Source organism: Coenobita brevimanus, chromosome 80, assembly GCF_032717465.1.
Source record: "Coenobita brevimanus isolate Jiangsu-jjx chromosome 80, ASM3271746v2, whole genome shotgun sequence".
NCBI lineage: Eukaryota > Metazoa > Arthropoda > Malacostraca > Decapoda > Coenobitidae > Coenobita > Coenobita brevimanus.
In genome coordinates this window covers 33,244,872-33,266,273 of record NC_137033.1, presented here as the reverse complement: position 1 = coordinate 33,266,273, position 21,402 = coordinate 33,244,872, and positions in this window count along the sequence as shown.

The following is a 21,402-nucleotide window of genomic DNA, read 5'->3' as shown; positions in this document are numbered from 1 at the left end:
GAGTCGGATACGTAAAAAAAAAAAAAAAAAAAAAAGAAAAAAAAAAAATTGTGTACGGTATGGGAACATTAAAACTGGTGAAAAATACACGCCTAACTAATCGTTTACCATCACTGGCCTAACTTTAATATCTATACCGCTAGTTTCTGCAGTGCAATATAATTCTGTACATATACTCTTCTTCCACGTTATATACATATTTTGACTCAGATATGGGGGAAAAGTGGTCCTGTTCTCAGCAAGACTCTGACTTTCACTGATTATGTTGGCAACCACTGCTGCTGCCATCAGTCAACTATACTCTACACTTAGACTGCAAGTAAAATACTTCAAGAGGCACTTCATAGAAAAAGGTCAAAATTTTCATGATTTTTCAATGCCAAGAATGTCACACAAGGATTTTGTTGGACTGGAAGCAGAAGTTTATAGGCTTGTACTCAAATATGGGAACTACAACACTGAGCTGGCTAGCATATGAACTTTAATACTGTTGTCGTCTAAAACAGGTATTGAGAAATTACACAGGTAGTCTGAAATTAGAAGCATAATTTACTGTATTATCGTAATTCCAAATATTGTTTGCCGCGCCACCACCTCACCACCACGAAGTTTTTTTTATTCGTATTTGTTTACAGAAACGTATAGTCTTGTAATTTTTTTCTGAAAAGACCAGTACTTTTCATATATTTCAGCGTACCAAGGAAAATTTTATCCCTGAATTATTCAGTGTTTATAATACAAAAAAAAAAAAAAAAAAAAAAAAAAACCTTCGTATTTATGAATATTTAAGTTTGTTACAAGAAAAGGGGGGTCTCTGCTGGTGTTTATCCCACAGAATGCAAATCGAGAGCTTTCTTCATAAAGCGCACGACAACTAACACCGCCATAATTATTAGATAGAACTGTAGTTTTATAGTGTAGATATTTTGTTACTCTTAAAAAAATAAAAAGGTTGTTTTGGGGGGAGGGGGGGTATTTTCAGTTTTCTGCTCGCCATGTTTGACACTACACTACAGTATGTAATGCCAAATTGCCTTTTTTTTTTTTTTTTTTTTTACGTGTAGAAATAATGCAGTAATGTTTTTTAGACAATTTTTTTTTTTTTTTATGCGAGGGAGAAGGAACCAAAGGCCCCCAGCCCGCAATTATTGTTCCTTCCAAGAGAAAAACAAAACACAAGAGAGAGCCAAATTCAAGATCCGATCATTTCGAGATGCCTGGACACATTGCGTTTGAAAGACTGGAGATCATTGGAAGCAGGAAATACAGACAGAGGCACACAGTTCCACAGTTGACTTGTTGCAAAAATGAAGGACTGGGAGTAACGGTTAACTCTTGCATTAGAGAGTTGGACAGAAAAGGGATGAGAGTTTGCGCTAGACAGGTGCTACGCGACCGTCGTAGAGGTGGAGGAATGCATGCAGACAGGTCAGAGGAGCAGTGACCATTGAAATAGCATTAGAAAAGAGATAAAGATGAAACAGCGCGACAAACAGACAAAGGTTGAAGGGAGTCAGTAAGAGGAGGAGAGTTAATGAGACAAAAAACCTTTGACTCCACCCTATTGAGAAGTGCTGTATGTGGGGAGCCTCCTCACACATGAGAATTTTACTCCACTCAGGGGCGGATAAAACCCCTGTATAGAATCAACAATTGTGTAGGGGTAAAGAAGGAACGGAGTTGACCCAGGACACCTAATCTCTTGGAAGCAGATTTTACAAGAGATGTAATATGATCTTTCCAAGATAAGTCCCGAGTAAATGAAACCCCAGGCATGCTCATGGATGATGCAGGATTAAGCTGAATATTATTAAACATTAGTGGGTATCCCTGTGGAAGATTTTGTCGGGTTGATAGGTGTGAAAACTGAGTCTTTGATGCATTAAAAACAACCAGGTGGAGTAGACTGTAGCACCAGTCGAGCAGGGCAGTACTCCCGAGGTGGATGGAAAGCTGATGACAGGGAGTGCTGGAGCTCCCGTTTCATCAGCCCTCAGGACTAGTTCCTGACCATCCCCCTTTGCTGAACTTTTTCAGTGTCTCAGTTACACAGAGAGTAGGCCAGCATGCTCTCCAGTACAAATTTCTATAACTATCTTCACCAAACTACATGCACAGTACACACTACACTTCCTATTAAAAATTCACCAAAAATGGCGTCAATTCACCCAGCCTCGGAGTCCCCGGGGGGGGGGGGACCATAAATGCCCCCGCCATCTGCCCCTCTCCCGGTGACGACTCGAGGTGCCTGGAACCACTGTCTGACTCTCTTCTTCTTCATTTCTGCAACATTCGCGGCCTTTCATCTAACTTTCGCTCTGTTGAGCACCACCTCTCCTCCTCTAAACCTCACCTTCTTTTTCTAACGGAGACTCAGCTGTCTGAGGCAACTGACAGCAAACCCTTTTCTGTATCCTCCTACTTTCTCTATACTCATTTCAAAGCCAAAGGTGGCTGTTGTGTATACATACGCAACGACTTATCTTGTTCTCGTGTTCCTGAACTTGATTCTTCTGAATTCTCCACACTCTGGCTTCGGCTTTCCTGTCATTCTCTGACTAAATATATCTGTGCTGTTTACATATCCCCTAATTCTACTATCAAAAATTCTTCGACTATCTTACTTCTACGGTGGAACACATTCTGTCCATTTCTCCTTTCTCTGAAATCTCCATTCTTGGAGATTTCAATGTTCACCACCACCATTGGCTCTCTTCTCCTTTCACGGATCCACCTGGTAAACAAGCCTACATCTTTTCTATCCTTAATGACCTAAAGCAGCTTGTACAGCACCCTACCCGTATCCCTGACCGCCTTGGAGTGAGCTCCAACATACTTGACCTCTTCCTCACAACTAATCCTTCTGCTTACTCTGTTAATCTTTTCTCTCCGTTGGGCTCCTCCGATCACAACCTTATTACCTTAACCTGTCCTATCACCCCGGTACGGCCTGTGGACCCTCCAGGGAAACGTCGTCTGTGGCATTTTGGAGCTGCGGACTGGGAGGCCCTCAGGCAGTACTTCTTTGATTTTCCCTGGAATGATTATTGCTTCCATGGCCGTGAGCCATCTGAGTGTGCCTTGCGCATTACGGAGGTTATTCTCTTGGGCATGGAAGCATACATTCCTTTCTCATATCCTTTGACTAACGCAAGAAAGCCTTGGTTTAATCACGCTTGTTCTAATGCTGTCCGCAACAAGGAGAAGGCCTACAAAAGGTACCGGAGCCAACCCACCCTTGAATCACATAATCTTTATGTTTCTGCCCGGAATCGTGCTAAGTCTGTTCTTTGCTCTACTAAAAATAATTTCATCCACACTAAATGCTCTCAACTCTCCAACTCGAATTCTTCCCGCTCCTTCTGGCACCTTGCCAAAAATCTTTCTAACAACTTTACCTCATCATCCTTCCCTCCTCTTTTCTACTCTGATGGTTTTGTAGCTATTTCTTCTACTGATAAAGCAGATCTCTTCGCACAAACTTTCTCATCCAATTCCACCTTAGACGATTCCGGTGCTGTTCCTCCATCACTTCCCCCCTCTGACTTCGTCATGGCTGACATTAAAATTTCTTCAGTTGATGTATTTTCTGCCATCACTGGCCTCAGTACTAACAAGGCATATGGGCCTGATGGGGTCCCTCCTGTTGTTCTCAAGAACTGTGCTTCTGTGCTTACACCCTGCGTAGGCAAACTATTTCGCCTTTGTCTGTCAACTTGTACCTTTCCTTCTTGCTGGAAGTTTGCTCTCATTCAGCCAGTCCCAAAGAAGGGTGACCACTCCCAACCCTCCAACTATCGTCCAATTGCTTTAACGTCCTGTATTTCAAAAGTTTTCGAGTCAATTCTTAATAGAAAAATTTTAAGGCATTTTTCCTATCACAACCTTCTTTCCGATCGTCAGTATGGGTTCCGTCAGGGACGCTCCACTGGCGATCTTCTTACCTACCTTTCAGACTCCTGGTCATCCTCCTTTTGGGACTTTGGTGAAAGCTTTGCCATTGCACTTGACATCTCAAAGGCTTTCGATCGAGTCTGGCATAAATCTTTAATTTCCAAACTGCCCTCCTACAGTTTCTATCCTTCTATCTGTGCCTTCATCGCTAGCTTCCTTTCTGGTCGTTCTATAGCCGCTGTTGTAGACGGCCATCGTTCTTCTCCTAGATCTATCAACAGTGGTGTTCCTCAGGGCTCTGTCCTATCACCAACTCTCTTCCTTTTATTCATCAATGATCTTCTAAGCTGTACATCTAACCCTATCCACTCATATGCTGATGACTCCACCCTTCACCTTTCCATTCGGTTCCCGCAACGCCCATCTCAACAGTTACTTCAAGAAACAAGGGATGAGGCTATGGCACACCTAATGTCTGACTTGGCTCATATCTCTGACTGGGGTAAAAATAATATGGTTGTCTTTAATGCATCTAAGACTCAGTTCTTACACCTATCAACCCGACAAAATCTTCCACAGGTATACCCACTAATGTTTAATAATATTCAACTTAATCCAGCATCATCCTTGAACATGCCTGGGGTTTCATTTACTCGGGACTTATCTTGGAAAGATCATATTACATCTCTTGTAAAATCTGCTTCCAAAAGATTGGGTGTGCTAAGCCGACTCTGCTCTTTCTTTACCCCTGCACAATTGTTGACTCTATACAGGGTTTTTATCCGCCCCTGTGTGGAGTACAACTCTTATGTGTGGGGAGGCTCCCCACATACAGCTCTTCTCAATAGGGTGGAGTCAAAGGCTTTTCGTCTCATTAACTCTCCTCCTCTTACTGACTCCCTTCAACCTCTGTCTCTTCGCTGCACTGTTGCATCTTTATCTCTTTTCTATCGCTACTTTAAAGGTCACTGCTCCTCTGAACTGTCTGCTTGCATTCCTCCACCTCTACGACGGGCGCGTAGCACCCGTCTGGCAGCATACTCTCATCCCTTTTCTGTCCAACTCTCTAATGCAAGAGTTAACCGTTACTCCCAGTCTTTCATTTATGCAACAGGTCAGCTCTGGAACTGTCTCCCTCTGTCTGTATTTCCTGCTGCCTATGATCTCCAGTCTTTCAAACGTAGTGTGTCCAGACATCTCAAAATTATCGGATCTTGAATTTGGCTCTCTATTGTATTTTGTTTTTCTCTTGGAGGGAACTGTTACTGCGGGTTCATGGCCTTTGGTTCCTTCTTCCTCGCATTAAAAAAAAAAAAAAAAAAAAAAAAAATATTTTTACCCCAGTCAGAGATAGGAGCCAAGTCAGACATATTTTGGTGATCCTTAAGAAGACACCTTATTTAGCAGTTTCCTTCTTTTTTTTCTTGCCTTTAAGTATTTTTCGATTGGGTTTTCAGGTGTGTTTTTTTTCTTTTAATTAATCAAACGAGGAAAAGGCTTTTAAGAACCTTTACAGACGGACACTATCTTGCTATACGTGAAGACAAACGGACGACATCTTAGAACGCTGTTTTTGAACAAAATTACCGTTATCAGTGCCTATTTATAGAGACCTAAGTTTTCGTTACTTAACCTACTCTTATTTTTCCTAACCTTACCACCTATTTAATGCTAACCTAACCAACTTTATTCTGACCTATCCTCAGCTATACATTATGTAATCATCTTTTCCTTATTCATTAATGGGCCCTCTTCATACCCGAAAATGCACTTCTGTGCACCTTTATAAAGTCACTGAATAATTTAAAGGTAGGTATTTTTTTTTTAAGATGTAGTCCTATGGCTCCTTGAGGATTACAGATATTTTTCGCGACACTTCCCAAGAACCAGTACATTAATTATGCACTGTAGAGGCAACCGTGTGCTGTCCGCGGCCTTTCTACGTGGGACTAAGGCTCGAAGCCTCATTTCCGTGCACATTAGTGCCAGACGGTCCCCGATTTGAGCAGCTGATAAAGAAGTGCAGAAAGTTAGTGCAAAATCTCTGCGTAGCCTATTCCCTAAAGGTCTTACTGCAACCACAATCACTGCACTATAGGCCCAGCCAAATGCCTCTTACAACCAGTGAGCATTGGCCAACTTCTGAAATAGTCTTGGTAAACGAAGTGGAAAGTTTTTTAATTATCTAGGTTCATGGACTGGGAGGTCCTAAAAGCCATGATACAGAGCTCATTAGTACTTTACAAGAGCCATTTTATTTGTCCATCCGTTCTCTTGGTTGCATTCCTCATCTACAGGTCTACTAGATATTTCCGTTTCCAAGTGACAATCAAGTTCAAACTTAACCGCAGTTCTGCAGGGGATTGAAAGGAATATTGGAGGGGATTTAGAAGAACTTATGGTGGCTTTAGTGTAATCAACATCTACATTGTTACACAGATTACAGGACACTGTTTATGGTACTGAGAAAAAGTAGAAAGAACCAGTAATAAATATGTACAAGCTTATTGTATATCCTGAGCTACCACAGATATTACGGTAAGCATTCAATATTTTACTAGCACAAAATAATAAAGAGTATTAAACATTTGATATATACAAAAAAGGTAAAACACACTAATGGTATTAGGTATATAAAAGTATATAAAAAGTATTTAAAAAATCTAGTGGTAAGTATATATAGGCTCATCGTGCTTATGGTCTATGAAAATCCAAGTTCCAAGCCTGAGTCAGACGGCGGACTCGCTTGCCGCGGAAAGTCACGTTATTAGCATTCCAGTGTTTATTTCTATATTTTATCCTCCTGTAACATTTCAGTACTATTTCACGCCATAACCAGGTGATGAACGCCTGGCTTGAACTTCAGATTTATTTATGGTGCGAAAAAAAGGAATGCCGGACGCTCAAGTTCGTAAAAACTCGCACTGGCGTTTGGTTTTTTAGTACAGCCCTAAGTGTGGGCGTAGTAGAAGAATTAGGCTATACAAGGAGAGGATAATTTTTCCTGATTTGTACTCGAATGCTCTACTAATGTGGCATAAGAGCCACGGTCCGAGTCCAAGAGATGGCCAGAGGTGTTTCCATCGTGGAGGAGGTGGACCTCCTACCCTGAAATGTTCTGGATTAACGGATGCCTAGCCTCGGGTCTCTACCCTCGGAAGCGGGTAAAGCTGGAATGGGCTTTGTTTTTTTACTACCTTCATCACCATCGCCATGTTCATCTTTATTGATTTCGTCATATGGTGACAAGAATAAACAACTACAGTATATGACGAAATATTATTAAATGGGTGAATAGAAAAGTAATATACTTTTCCCAACAGAATCAAGAGGAAATCTCACATGCCCACCACAACGTTACATCCTAATGGTATTTCTAGAGTACTGTTAGCCACAGTTATGTAAATGGTCTTGGAAACTGTAACAAAATGCACCGAACTACACGTGAAAGCTAGAGAGACTGTGGCGAAGAATGTGTGTGTGTGTGTGTGTGTGTGTGTGTGTGTGTGTGTGTGTGTGTGTAGTAGTAGTAGTAGTAACAGTAGTAGTAGAAGTATTTGAAGTAGTAGCAGAAGTATAGTGGCGGTGGTAGCAACCGCACGCTCGTCTGAACATGAACCCAATAGACTGCAGGCCTAAGTAAGGACAGAGTGCACCATATATTGGAGAACTGGTGGTGTCAACAGACTTGCATGGAGGACCTGTCCCGAGGATGAGGTCACGAGATATTCCAGCCCGAGCGAAGACACTATACTTTTTTTTTTTTTAACTGAGGTGAAGATGTAACATGTCCGAAAAACTCATTTACTAACCCAAACATCCCCCTTAGGTATAAGTTATCAATTAATAAAGCTAACAAGTAAAGAGATTATGAAATACTGTTGCATTCAGCCAATCACCACCAACCTCTCACGTGCATCTTCGCCTCGATTAAAAAAAAATAAAAATGAGTTGCTGGGATCCCAAACGGCCCACACCAGTCCCCGTCCCTCAGAGAAAGGGGAATGATGGGTTACAGCGTCGACACAAAATTGCACTCCCGGAGATACACCTTTTACTTTTTTTCTTCTATAGGGCCTGCCTGAACTCCAACCAGCCAATCCCTCTTACTCCTCTAAGCAGGAAACATAGAACTCAGTCATGGCCTACACAGACACAAGTGATGCATAAGCAGCATGAAGACTATTTGCAGACACTGGCAGGTTGAGTGCAGCTGCAGCAAAATGTGGTTGTATCTCGACTGCTCAGGCTTGTATCCACACTTCACAGTGGACATGTGATTGCAGCAACACACAAAGCACAGCCACACATGTAACACACACACACACACACACACACACCCACACACACACACAAACATATGAAACACACTATATAGGTTTTACAGCTAAACATCATGATACAAAGACTTACAAAATTACAAAACGCTCTCCACACACTTATCCCTGACACAGCACTGATAAAAGACACATGCTCACCAAAACATCCAACATACTACACGTCACAAACTGCACTACAGTCAGACAAAACAATAAGGTGACTTCATTATCTTCATACACAAACTCATTCATTTCACGAATACTACACAACATACAGTTTAGAACAACATATACCCAATGACACCACCCGAAAAATAACATCGACAAAAATCAAGATACACAGAGAAACACACAAGTCTCAACATCTAAAACATCTTTATACCTCCGCTCATATCATGGCCTCTCAGGAGACACTGTATCCCTCGCTCAGTTCAGGAACGACCCCATTATAAACACTCAAACACATGACAGCTGAAGGGGCCCTTGTTCTAGAACAGCTTTAACATTCCAACATTCTACATAGTCACCACATACCAACATGACTTAAACACAGAGGAAATGAGACGGTCTCTGCCGTCATCAATCTGTGTACCCCTCCACTAGCCATGCAAAAATTCCTAAAAATATTGCAAGATCTCCCACCTGACCACCTCATCATCATCATCATCATCATCATCATCATCGTCGTCGTCATCATGATGATCATCATCATAATTATTTCACACAATAAAAACGAAACCAGACAAAGAGGGGATAGTTTTAACGACATACAAGAAGAAAAACTGGGCACAGTATACTCAGGACATGGAACAAATTTTTAGGAGTTTTACCACAGAATCTTCTCCAAATATCGACAAAACAGTCATCATCTTTAATAAGATCGTTGCAACAGTCAGCAAATATCATACACCTTGTACCATCACACACACACACACACACACACACAAAAGAAAACAGCTCTTTTTCCCTCAAATATCTTGGATTATTAAAAACAGAAACATATTAAAGGACAAAATTCAACTGACCCCTGCACAATGTGAACCCTGCAGAACCTATACAACACCAATGAACTTATAAAAACATATAAACAGAGGAATTGAAAAAAAAAAAAAAAAGAACTGGACATTTTTGATCACAGAGAGGGCAGCAGCAAATTTTGCAAAATAATTAAAAACATTTTTTTTATCCAAAACCACATCTTCGCAACCACATAAAGCCCTACGGACCAATAATGGAATCATCCCTACTAGGAAGGAACAAGCAATCAATCCAATAAGTTATTAATCATTAATAAGCCACCAAAGCAAAAACGGTCAAAACAGAGCCATCACACAAAAAAAAGAAAGACTCCGAAAAAAAGGTACACACATAACACAACCTCCATTCACCTGACAACACATACAGGGACAAAATATCTGAAGCAATGGGTTCTTATCAGATTTAAAACATCATCACAAAACATCTTGACTTTAATGAAATAGTGAACTTCTCCTGGACTCAAAACCACACCCTTGATATCTGAAACAAAGTAATCATGGTCCACATACTCAAACAGGAAAATCTCCCAACAGTCCCACGGCATGCAGACAATTAAACACAGTCTGCACATTGCGTAAATTCGTGGAAAAGATAACCTTAGAGAACATCATCCCACATTTCCCCTATCTGTCTCCGAACATGGATTCAAAGCTACACACTCGGCTACAACCCACCTCTCTAAGTTAACTCTTACATGATTTTTGGAGGCTCAACTTACGACGATTACCTGACAGATTTAGTATTAAATTGCGATAGCGTAGAGTGCATTGGTGGTTCGGCACAAGTTGGTGCTGTAGGTTAATACTATTGGCAATCCCTTTGTTAATTTAAGTGACTCGGAGACAGAGCCGTTCCGAAGCCGTCCCCTGGAAGGGCTCGGCATTAAGGATAGTCATTTGGAGGCAACCTGATTACTTGTGTGTGTGTGTGTGTGTGTGTGTGTGTGAAGGGGTTAAATCATCTTGAGATTGCATGAATATAGAGACAAATGCGACAAAACAACACAGGGTTAAATGTATAATCACTTTAGGACTCAATAAAATGTCATAATTTTGCTCTAAAATCCAGAAACCAGACTGGGAAATTACTCAACTCGAAGAAACGAGAGGAAACCGAAGTTCTGAATGGAATCTGAGGCACAGGATAGGAGGGCGCCGGAGAGAGAGATAATGGACCGGCAAAAACCTGCAAGAGAGAGAGAGAGAGAGAGAGAGAGAGAGAGAGAGATGGGAGCATGCGACGGCAAAAAAAAAAAAAAAAAATGGAAGTCTCCAGGAAACGCAATGGAGATGAAACATAAGCATTAGAGGGCCCTCCAAATCGCCCTCCAAAATATGTTCTTGGCTAAGGTACAAGTTACCTACAAACTAAATATGAAGATACTTCTCAAAACTCTACGAAATTCAGTCACCGCATTTCAGAAAATCCAATCGATGTTAAGAAATATATGGTGGCTGGTATTCGGTCATCCTCGATCGAATCCTCACCAAAAGTACTTGGCTTCTGGACATTCACAGAGTTGCCATTTCCTGAAGGTCTGGTGAAAATTCAGCAACTAAATCGAGATTATAATGGCAATATATATATATATATATATATATATATATATATATATATATATATATATATATATATATATATATATATATATATGTATATATATACACACACAGACAAAAACTATATCGCCTTGTCTTGTCAAAGGCAGACAGTAATAAGAGAGAGAGAGAGAGAGAGAGAGAGAGAGAGAGAGAATCTAAAAGAAGAAGCATTTGGAAGTCTTCAGGGAAGGCAAAAGCAATTGGAAGTCTTCAGGGAAGCCAATGGAGAAAATGAGAGAGAGAGAGAGAGAGAGAGAGAGAGAGAGAGAGAGAGAGAGAGAGAGAGAGAGAGGAAAAAAAAACACCTGCAAGTCTTCAGGAAAAGACAAAGGAGAATTCGGTGCCCCTTAAATGATTTTCCTCGTGGGAAAAGAACGACACAGTAAAAGACAGTCCTGGAAAACCCAATTGCTGTGGACACATTCAGACCAACCTAAACTGTGGATTTTCTCATGCCTAACGAAATTCGAACCCTAATTGAAGGTTTGCTCATCCGGAAGTTCCAAGTAAATGAACTGGGTCAGGCAGTAGTGTATTTTATTCACTTTAACTTGGTCTGAAAATGCCATCTCTCCATCTTCAATGTTGGCGGCATCAAGGAATTTGGAAAAGAAAATGGAGCTAGTCCCGAAGTAGCGCTATGAAAATGGATGTATAGCAGTGACTTTAAGTTCTCGGTCACTGTGAGATTAGCCACGAAAGGACAATAATCCGAGTCACGTTAAGGTGAAGGAACTATTCTTGCTACCGACAGAGAATTTTATTCGGCTTCGGAGAGAAGTCTGGCGATGCAGGGCTTACAAACAACCACCATTAACCTCTCCTGTGTAGTGAATTTTTTTTTATATTTTGTTTTTTGATCTCCAAACTCTATTATTAAGCTACTGATGTTTGATAAAATCTTAAATAACTTCTTCATTGCAAGAGATGAACACAGGTTAACTGTTGCAATACATTGCGTTTAGTATGGTGATTATAATGGAAAAGCTGTCATCGTTGTGATGGCAACTTTCGTTTTTCATTTTTGCTTTTATTAGACTATTTTATCGCTCTACAGAGATCACGCAGTTTTCTAGCACCTCACCAAAAATCTATCTGGTAATATTATTTTTTCATGTTTTCTTTTCTATTCTGATGGCTCTATCGCTGTTTCTTTTGCTGATTATTCAAATCTGTATGCCCATACTTGTTTTCGAATTCTGATCTGGACAATTCCGGTGCAGTTTCTCAATCTCTCCTCCTTTGCCGGATTTCTCATTCTTGTCATTATTATTTACTTGTATTTCTTTTCAAAAGATACACTCCTACTCTCACGTCAATAAAATTAAGCCCTACGATTCTGATGAGGTTTCTCCTGTTGTTTTTAGAGAAGTAGGCTACTGTGCTATTGTGCTGACACCCTGCCTTGCCAAACTTTTTTTCATCGTTATCAACATGTGCATTTCTTTCTCGCCAGAAGCTTGCATTCATTCAGCCTGTCCCAATGAAGAGTGATCGCTTCAAACACTCGAACTATCGCCCAGTTGCTGTATTGTCTTGCATTTCCATAACGTTTGAATTGATGTTTAGGAGGATTTTGAAATACCTCTCATAACCTCTGTGATCACCAATACGAGTTCCGCCAAGGACGATTCACAGATGATATTCCCACCTTCCCTTCTCTCTCTTAGTCATTCTTCTTTCGGGACATTGGTGGAGCTTATGAAATGACATTCTAAAAACTTTCGATTAAATTTAGTGCGAATAAATAATTTCCAAACTGACATCTTTCGGTTTCTGTTCTTCTCTCTGAACCTTCGTTTTACTACTTTTTTTCGGTCTTTTTATATTGTTGTAGACTGACGCTGTTCCTCTCCTATGGCCATCAACTGTGGTACTTCTCAGGGCTCTGTTCTACCACCATCTCTATTCCCGCTATTCATCAAGTATCTTGTGGGCTGTACATCTACTATCCATTTCAGAGGCGGAGTTGCGCTGTTTATCGCAAATATCTCCTAAACGAATCGTTGGATCAGTATGGTATTTCAACACACTACTTTTGACATCCGGGCCTAATTTATGACCCTTAAACCATATTGCTATTTATGTTATGTGAGGAGTTTACTCGTGAAAAATAACAAAGTCAACTAGTCATGTTGACGCATTCGAAGGAAAGTGTTGCCCCCCCCAACACCCTCCCAAACTATTCCTTAACTACCCCTACTTCTCCCCCTTCTCGTCCTCGTTATCCCTCCTATTCTCCCCGAGCTCCTCGCCTCCTTCATCACTCTTGTGTCCCTCCCTCATTATCCCAGCACTGTATTATAATGTAAGAATGTTATGTAGTTGTACACGTATTGATATGATTATTTGCAATGGATGCAAGTCGTATTTCGCGTAGAAAGTACTGTACATCAGGATGATTACGTACATGTAATAGAAGCTATGCCTATATGTTTGCAGTGTTTATGGTCAACCATTGAAATTAACGAACTACAAATTGTATCACTTGTTGCCTGAACGTTCTCGGAGAAGTTATTACTATTATTACAATACTGTGTATTCATCCTAAAATGTCAACATGGTCCAGTTGATATATATTGTTTTACCTGTCTCTATTTATATTATTACAAAATTATAAACTCCAATGCTATATTGTATATGATGCGTAATATTCATTAATATATACATACATACATCGTCATTTTATTGTAAATACTATTACATACATATTATGTATGCAATTAGAATGAGAAAAGAAAACGGAAGTGCAAAGATGGGAGAGGGATGGTGTGACTGGGAGTGAAGAGGGAAACGGGGAGGGGGTGAACGCGATATTGGGGGGTAGGGAAGGAATGGTCAGAGGGTTGTTCAGGGTGTTAGTGGAGGAGCTACCCCACACAGTCGCACTCGTCCGATTTTGTATAACACCTTAGATTTGATGAGTGGATTAGGCTTAATATCCTTCAGTAAACTCCTAATGTAACATATGTAGCAGTATGGTTTAAGGGTCATAAATTAGGCCCGGATGTCAAAAGTACTGTGTTGAAATATCATACTGATACAACGATTCGCTTAGGAGATATTTGCAAAAAACAGCGCAACTCCGCCTCTGAAATGGATAGTAGTCCTGTCCACTTTCACAACTACCACTTCAGCAGTTATTTCAGCAATCTCAAGATGATACAACTGAACAGTGGCTCTGACCTGGCTACTATTTATGGCTGGGGTAAAAGAAGCCTAATTGCATCAAAAATTCCTTTTCTACAGTATGTCTTTAAACTCACAAAAATCTCTCGTACGAATATCCCTTAATATTCCACAATATACGTATGAAACTCATTTCTTTCCAATCTCTAGATATCCTTGGTATTTCTCTCAGGACGTACCATAGAAAGAGCACATTACCTCCCTTGCATTCACTTGCAAGAGATGTGTGTGCTAAGCTGACTATGTACAGTACTTTCTTTACCCGTAAACAGCTGGTTACTTTGCACAGGGATCCTATTCGCCCCTGTGTTGTGTTGAGTACACCTTCTCTCTCTCTCTCTCTCTCTCTCTCTCTCTCTCTGTGTGTGTGTGTGTGTGTGTGTGTGTGTGTGTGTGTGTGTGTGTGTGTGTGTGTGTGTGTGTGTGTGTGTATGTGTGTGTGTGTGTGTAGGAGGGAGGCTCACAACATACAGCTCTTTGAAAGCAGGATGGAATGTAAGGCTCTTCCTCTCATCAACTCCCCTCCTCTTACAGACACTCTTCATCAACCTCCCTCTCTTGTCCACAGTGTTGCATCTTTATCCATTTACTCCAGGGATTTCAACTGTACTGCACTTTGAACTGCCTCCTTGTATCCCTCGTTCATTACAGATGCGGTGTAGGAGAGGGACACCTTCGCGTGCTGGCATCAGTATAATCATTCGGCTCAAGTGCTTTGCTCTACAAACACCAACTACTTCAATCACCCAAAAGAGGATGTTAGACTGCAGAAGGGCAAGTTAAGCCTGCAGTACATCGGGTTTACATTTCGGATGACTTGGAGCTGCAACTACTACCGGAACAATAAAGTCTGGCAGTGCACTTTCATCTCTTTTCTTTCCAACACTGTATTGCAAGAGCTGGCTGACAGTTTGAGCCCTTCGTGTAGGCAGCAAGTACGGTAATCTCTGGAACTTTTTTCCTCTGCCATTCTGTCGTTAAACATATGACCTTTAGTCTACTGAAAGCAAGGTGCCTTAAAATCTCGACCTGAATGCATCTTGATTTTTTTTTAATAGTAAGGGACATATATATATATATATATATATATATATATATATATATATATATATATATATGTAGAAGTCCAGGCTTTAATTCCTTCTTCATTCCTTGGCACAAGCAAGATATGTCTTCCGGAACACTTGCGGTATAATACAACCTTCATTAACCACTTCACTTTTAGGCTGCTCTCATATGTAGAATTAAATCGCTTGGTAACAGGAACAACTGAGCAAAAATGACTCTTTAGTTGACAAATGTCGCCTTCTGAGTGAAAGGATTACCTATGGCCTTACTGAATCCTTTCACCACTAGGCTGCACTACTAAACTGGCGGGAGGGCGGGTGCGCTGGGGCCCCGAAGAGAGCAGAGTGGCTTGACCGAACGCAACAAATATTCTTTAGACGTAGCAGTTTGTTACTAATGCTAATAAAGTTTTTGTCGTAAGAGTTCATATTTATTCATTATTCATAGTTTTATCTTTAGATGCCTTGTCCTTACACATTCCCTTAACCCTCTGATGGCACCGTCTTGTTCGCTGTTTTATTTAGCCAAGAATTGGAACCCTCAGTATGTCGATATTGTCACCATTTACCCTCGCATGGTCGGGACAACTCCAGTACTCTATTTCTCGAGATTGCGAGACTATAATGTCAGTTGAGTGAGTCATAGGAACCTGTTGAATGTTACTTCGTTCTCGACCTTCAACTGTTGCTCGTAAACTGAATTAGTCATGAGAGAGTAAGGGCAATATCCTTTTCCTAGCAGATAAAATTTAAGATCTCTTATATCGTCAGAGTATTAAGAGAGACTCTTTTTAGCTCCTAGACGACGAAGGCCACTCCTAAACTGAATGTAATTATTGGCAGCGGCAGGAATAACATATTTTTGGGACAGCAAGAATAAAACAGATAAGGTTTCTACTGTCGTCTTGGGGTGGCTAGAGGGAGCATAAGGGTGTATGGAAAGGGGGGAAGCCGTGGACGAAATAGAGATGTAGGATCGTATTTTAGGTGGCACAGAGTCGTAGCACCTTTCCCAACGCGATTTATTTTGCAACTACATCTTAGGATCATCCTGTATGCCACCTACATCGTGTTAATATAAACAATTTGCACCAGTGGCATAAAAGGGGATATTGAGGTATAATGCACAACGAAAACAAATAGAAAGAGGTTTTACGTAAACTCCACAGCCACTTGGAAGACAACATGTCATGTGCGATGACATTTAAGGAAGGACAGTGAATATTCCTGTCGAAGAAAATAGTCCTTAAGTAACAAAAATAAAACACAAAAGACGTTCTCAGGCTGATGGGTGTAATTCTTGCTCTCTCAAGATGATTATATTCAGTTCAAGGGCGACACATTACAATACTGAGGCTAAATATAAGCTTCCTTAACCCCATCACAACAATTACATCTGTATAATCGCTTCTTGTTATCTCCAGACGATCATATTTTAGCTGAGGGGAGATCTTTCATGTTGATGTGGTTATATGTGCAGCCCTCATTAACCTTGTCATATATTTATTTTTTAATGAGTCCATCTCTGGACATGGGCTTCACGGCCTGCTCCCAAGGCCCAGTAGTCCTCCTACCTACCATACACCTCTACATGTCACCACTTCGGCGCCAACACCCACCGTCCATATTGACGCTAGGGCTGTCTCATACCGGACTGATGTATTGGTATTAGCGGAAGTATTTTTACATGTCGGCGGGTCTTCTGGTATATCAGTAAAGTATGTTTTTAAATTCAAATCCTTAAACTGTTCCCTGCACCAGCGGGGATTTGAACCTGGGTCCGGTAGGACTGCAGGCCACCACTGTACCGACTGAGCTACCTCTGTCCTGATTTGATTAAAATCGACTGGTAATAATAAGATAGAAAAGCCACCAACTTGAAGAATAACCTGATTCACTAACTTTTTTTTGTACTTTATTCATGCTGGCTCCAGACGATGTTTTTCAACTGTAGACATACCTCTTGTTGAAGAGATTAATGAAGGCCTCACCAACCCTTTCCAGTTCGACGATTCTCTTCGAATCAAAGTCAGATCGTTAGATGATTCGGTGAATAACGCACACAGCGCGACGTCGCAGTGAATGGGTTAATAATTCTGATGGGTGGGAATAGTGATGCGTTTTTTACTGCCCTTTTTAGGAGTTTCCTGTCTGCCATTTCGCCTTCTCACAAACTCTTCGCCCATGACGTATTTTTTTCCCTGTCAATATTGGACTTCCATTAAGGAAAAAAAATCTCAAAAAGTAATTTTTAATTTGCTACTAACAGGTGATGTTATTCTCTTTGTGAGGCCATTCTACTTAAGAAATGTTGAATGAAGAATATTGCTAACCCCCTCCAGTGTGAAAGGTCTCACGAAAATAGAATGACATCACCTGGAGATAGCAAGGCTAAAACAACAATGATGTCTTCATGTTGCTGTTGTTGTTACAACCCCAAGCTCATCTCGTTCTGTATTCAGTGGACCACAGGTGATCGGCGACTTCGACTAGTTTCTTTCAAAGGTCTTTTGGTGAGGTTACGTTGAATGACTGTCTGTGTTGTGATTGTGTGGTGCATGTGATAAGAAAGTGTGTTGCGGTATGGTAGGAGGTATGCATTGCATTGTGGGCAAAGTACATTGCTTGTAAGTTGTATTTTGTGTTGACAATGTAGCAGGGACAGCTGCGTGTATGATGCTGCTTTTTGAAAGATGCTAGTAGACTGGAGGTCTTGCTTGGCTGTAGTGGCTATGTGTTTATGTATATGTTTGTGAACTGTAGTGTTTGGTGGAGGAGAGAGAATGTTGCTTGGATACTTTCTGTAGTGTTGGCCAATTGTTTCTTGTTTCTTTGTGGACTGGGGTGAAGCAACATGACGTTACGTGGATGGGATGGGTCGTGAGTTGAAGCAATGAAATGTGTGCATCTCATATTTATATAATCTTTGATTTAGAAGTATTCTTTCTTCTTATGTAAGCGATCTGTATTTCTGGTTTTGGTGCACCCAGTTATTATTCTTAAGGTGTGGTTCTGTATTTTTAGAAGCGTATCCATATTTGTGTTTATTAAGGATGACGTCCAGTCTGAGTTCGCATATAGTTGTTTTTGATCAGTCTGACGAATTATTTGTAAAAAGTCATCGTGATTCTTTCTGTTTTCCGTAAGTAATGCTTGTGAATGTTTTCAGGGTATTAAGTTCGTGAAGTTGCTCTGAACTGATGTTACTCTTGTTTGAGGCATGGCCATGTGTTTGTCCAAAGTAAATCCAAGAATTTTGGAATGTCTTTCCGGCAGGATCTGTTATCTGGACTGAAGAGGGTAATGGGTGTTATGATTTGTGAGGCAGTAATTCTGTTTTGTCCCAGCCAATTTCTATTGAGATTATGTACCGTTGAAGCTTAGCAGTTGCTTGTCGAGGTTTGGAGTCGTCAGTATGGGCACCACTGTTACTGAAGAGGGAGGGGCTGGCGGGTCGTGAAGCAAAATGTTGAATAATGAGCTTGAAAGAAAAATCCACGGATAGTAGTCTAAATTTTGAATTTTGGCTTTGGTAGAGTACCTATGCTTGTCTACCTGAGAAGAAAGTGGCCAGCTTTTTTGGTATTGTTTTTCCTCCATGTTTGTGTCCAGGATTTTATTAATTAGGATGTGTTTTGGTATTGCGTCAAAGGCTTTGGTTAGGACTATACCTGTTAAGGTGGTTCTTAATAGTGGTTGTTTCTTGTTGAAGCCATCATGGAAGAGCTGAGTGAACTGAGCGGTGGGAGGTGGTTCAGTGTTTAGTTATGAATCCATGCTGGGAGTCATAGAGAGGGATGTGGGGATGATATTTTTTAAAACTGTCATTCCATGATTATTTGTGGTGTGCAAAATCCTGATATTGGTCTGTATGAATCGGGAATGTTGGGTGGTGTTCCTGGTGTGCATAGCTGTTGGTTGCTTTCTTCCAGGTATCAGGGATTTGGTTGTGAGTCTAGAGAAGATGAAAATTGCAATGCAGGCATTTATTGTACTGGAGCCAAGATGTTTTAAGAGGATGTTTAAAATTTGATCATGACCTACTGCTTTGGATTTGTTTGTGTGTATTTGATCAATTGTTACCTGTCCCCGCCTCGGAGGGGCTCGGGGACCGGTACTGTTTTCACTTGGTATGCATGTTTGTTTGTTTGTTTGTCTGTCTGTCTCTTAACTTTACGCGAAAACTACTGGTGCGATTTTGATTAAAATTACAGGGATGATGAGCTATGACTTTCTGATCACCTGAATAAATTTTGGGCCAAACTGAGCCAAGGCTCAGGCTGTAGGCCCCCAAAAATGTAAAAAAAAAAAAAAATAGGGGTAAGAAATCGTTTTTTCGCAATAACTCCTTTCAAATTCGTCATATTGACATGAAACCAAAACCTAAAGGTGCATTTTTCACATCCGCATCCTATAACATGCCTCATTACATCAGAGGAGTCACCCCCTAGTTAGAGGTAGGGTGGTCAATGTCAGATAGGTCGGGCCTAAAATATCAAATGGGCATAAAATTGTAAATTTTCACCAGATTCACTTCATAGTTTATGTGATATCTTTCACTAGATATCCTGTTGGGTTTATACGTCAGCACTAAAATGACTGCCGGGGACTGGTTTGCTGTGCCATGGCATCGCTTCTTGTTGTACTTGTTGTGAGGTTAATGAAGCTATTTTTTTTTTTTTTTTTTTTTAAGGCTCTGTATTCAGGATTTCTGCTTTCGAGGTTTATTGATGTATAGCTGTTTATTACGCTGTTGTTTGTTCCTTCTTGCTGGAGATCCATAAATGATTGCTTACACTCAATGAGTTGGTGAGGGGGAGGTTTTGGATGAATGGGGATTTGTTATTGTTTACCAAATTTTGCTGATGGGTATCTAAATAGTTCCTTTTTTTTTTTTCAGTTTTCTCGCTCATGTGTATCAATAAGCTTATTCATAGTGTTGTATAGGTTCTACATGGTTTCAAGTACCGTGGTGGGCAGAGTCTTTTTCTTAGCTAATTTGTGTCCTTGATAACGTATATTATCTGAGGGGAATGGTTGAGGTTAATGTTTTTGGTGTTGCCACTAGGGATAAGAGATCTGCTGGCTTACTGAAATTATTCTGTTCAGAGAGAGAACTTCATCAGCGATACCAAAAGAATCTATAGTACATATCCGTAATGCTCGCTCTTGAATGAGGTATGCCCGGATGGTCTTTTTGATGATGGTGATGTTCTCTCTCTCTCTCTCTCTCTCTCTCTCTCTCTCTCTCTCTCTCTCTCTCTCTCTCTCTCTTTCTCAGGTTTTCTTTTCACAGTGTGTAGTATGGTAATAAGAAGGTGGGCTGATGGTCGATCATATACTATTTTCCAAGATGTTTGAACGGCTACTGCAAGGGTACATAGGGCGATGTTGCGGTTGGGGAGGAAGGCCGACTCATTGCGTCTCGTGAACGTCGTATTGGTGTGTGGTGGTTGTTCAGAATGTTCAGATGTTCCATTTATCTTTGAACAAGGGCCCCTCAGCTGTCTTGGGCAGGCGTGTTTAGTCATAAGGGATCTTTTGGATTTAAATCATCTGCATTTATTGCATCGGTGATGTTTTGGAGTGGAGTGAGGGGTGGGATGTATCCTGGAGGATATGATGTGAGTGATGGTGTGTATATGTTGACAGTGTAGTGTGAATCATTGTGTATTTTGATTTCTTTTTATGTTAATTCAGTAGTGTTGTCTTTCGGTAAGTGCTGGTCTATTCTTTCGGGATTGTCTTAGTGTACTAGGGTGACGAAGCCATCATCATCATCCCTGTTGTTTCTTCTGCCTTGTCTAACTGTAGTGTAGTTTATGAAGAGTGGAGTGTTGGACCTGTTTGTGAGTTTATTTTCATTCATTGATGCTATATCAGTGTTGTGTGTGTGAAGAAAGTTATGTAGTTCTATGGTCTTTCTGTTCATGCCGTTGATGTTTATTGTAATGTCTTTACCGTGTGTTTCTTTAGTCTAAGCATGTGCGGTTGGTTTCTGAGCTGTTTGTGTTGAGTGCGTGCATATGTGTACAGTGTGTGTGTGTGTGTGTGTGTGTGTGTGTGTGTGTGTGTGTGTGTGTGTGTGTGTGTGTGTGTGTGTGTGTGTGTGTGTACCTTGTTGCAGTGCCACATATCGATTATGTGGTGTGATGTTTGTGTGATGGCAGACCTGACCAACTGAAATGCAACCAACTTTTACAGAGGTTGTTCTCAAATGCCAGCAGCTGTTTGCAGGTGATTTGTTGTTACGTTTCTGGCATATGTTTCTGTGCAGGCCAGGATTGAGCTCGA